Source organism: Miniopterus natalensis, chromosome X, assembly GCF_054644295.1.
Source record: "Miniopterus natalensis isolate mMinNat1 chromosome X, mMinNat1.hap1, whole genome shotgun sequence".
Classification (NCBI taxonomy): Eukaryota; Metazoa; Chordata; class Mammalia; order Chiroptera; family Miniopteridae; genus Miniopterus; species Miniopterus natalensis.
In genome coordinates this window covers 5,600,881-5,603,368 of record NC_142103.1, presented here as the reverse complement: position 1 = coordinate 5,603,368, position 2,488 = coordinate 5,600,881, and positions in this window count along the sequence as shown.

The following is a 2,488-nucleotide window of genomic DNA, read 5'->3' as shown; positions in this document are numbered from 1 at the left end:
ATTTTTGTAGACTTACAAAAGGATAAGAATTTTTTAAAAATAGATTTTTTTTTTCTGGTAACTCTTCCTATATGAAAATAAACTTTGGACCAAATGTTGTTTTAAGAAATGCACATGATGAGTTTGCAAATGCTTCCTCTTGTTCTTTCCCCTAAAGCTGAGCAAGTTTTCTTCAATTCACAAACATTTGCTAGAGCATCTGGGGAGCTGAGCTAAGGCCAAAGGCTTTTGAAATGTAACCAAAAAGGCTCTTGCAGTTAAGTCACTTCTTCCTGAAAGTATTTGTGTCTATCAACAACATTTTCCTTGCTAAAGTAGACTTAGCCCAGCATTTTACATCTTCTAATTGAATAAATTATAAAGCTTGATGTCTTTCTTTAGGATTTGTGGCTATTTCACTTTCTTTTATATAAGAACTGAAAACACATTGGCAGATGTTAAGAGTTACCTTTTTTTCATCTCCTGAAATGCAGCTTACTTCAAAAATTGAGAGGCTGTAATATAGTCATGCCTCTCTGACAAGAAATATACCATGGAGATGGTTTCTTCCTTTTCTCTCAATGACAGAAACATGGAGAATTGTTAATAAAAGTCGTCAGCATTGAAATTCTTAAAATGACTTGAAAAGAGAGTTTACAAGGGACACCGCCACCCAAACTCACTCCAGGTGTGGCTACTTTCCTGGCTCCCTGACTGAAAGTTGAGGGTACAGAGGGCTCTGCTGTGATTGTTAAGAGACATCTGGAAAAGGGGCCATGGCTGCTGCATTAGAGATCTTTTGGCCTGAGAAGGAATATTAATTACTATTTTTGTCCCAATTCTTAAATTGGAAGATTAAGCAAGATTTATATCTTCTCAATCTGATTCTGAGGACTTGGTGACACATACAGCCTACATGGGGCAAGGCAGATGTGTTTTTTATTACCATGATCTTCCATTTCCCCCTCTGCTATATAGGGCTAGTAAAGACAGGAAGCACATTCATTAAAACTGGGTATGTGTGAGAATATATTTCAGAGATATTTTGTGTTCTGATATGTTTTTATATTTAAAAGGGAAAACCCACAATAGGCAAATTCATCTAAAAGGTTTATAGAGTAAATTATAACTAAGGAGCCCTAGGAAACATTTCTCTAGGCTGTGCCTGAAGCTCACTTTCACAAACCCTGAGAACATTCAAATAACACTCAAAACAGACATATTTAATAGACACCACAATGTTTGGAATACTAAAAAAAAAAAAAATTACTTACCAGTTTGAAATGTATGCCAAATCTGTGTCCAAATGAATAACCCATCCTACTTGAGAACAAATGATGATGATGATGGTGGTAATGATGATTATGCTAATAACCATCATCATCATAATAATAGCTGCCATTACTAAGCAATTACTATATACAAGGCACTATATTAAGCTCTTTGCATGCATTTTTCTTATTTAATTCTCATATCAATACTAAGGAGTAGGTACATAGTTATCCCTGTTGCTAGAGATTAGAAAGTGAGACTCAGAAAGGTTTAAGTAATGTGCCCAAGGTTGCACAACTAGTTACTGGTAGATTTGAGATTCAAAACCAGGTCAATCTGATTCCAAGACCCAGGTAATTGACCATACATTATATTGTCTATCTAGTACATATAGAAATGGCAATGAACACTTACTTACTACCAGGAACACTTACTTTACCAGGAACCTGAGTAGGTTATATGAAAACAGCATGACTCTTGACTTGTTTTCTCCATCTCAACTGATTACAAAAAAGCACAAGATATCTTTCTTTTAGTGTAAATGAACCACTTATCAAGTTGGAATGTCATAGAATATCAGGAGAGATGTTAAGATTATGTAGACAAGTGCTTCTCAAATTTGAATGCATCAGAATCCCCTTGGAAGTCTTATTAAAACAGTATGCTGGGCCCCACCCCCAGAAATTCTGATTCAGTAGGTCCAAAGTGGGCCCAAGAATTTACACTAACAAGGTCCTAGGTGATGCTGATGCTACTGATCAGGGGAGAACTAGTTTGAGATCCACTGATGTAGTGATGTGAAGGCCAACATAAAAAATAAATTTATGAAAGGTAACTAGCCGATGGTCATATTAGATTCTAACTGGAGCTTTTTTTGCTAGCTAGCTATGTGATCCTTGGGAAGTCACTTCCCTCTTTATGGGTTTGGCTGTTTCCTCTTCTATAAAATAAAGGAGTTGGATCAGATGATAGCTTAGTTTCATGCCCCCCAATTGCATCATTCTTTGAGGGAGAAGACCAGATAAGTAGAGCTCATTTGAAATTTAAGCATGGTCTTTGTATCTAGAAACTTAAATCTGTTTTCAGTGACAACAAATATCATACTGTTGATGTTATTTGGGCCAAACTGATGACAACTGCTGGGAAGCAAAATCTCAACAGATTGAGAAAATGTTCTGGAAAATGGCAATTTTACCACTTATTTTATACATCAGAATCAAAGGGGAAGATGTAAGGG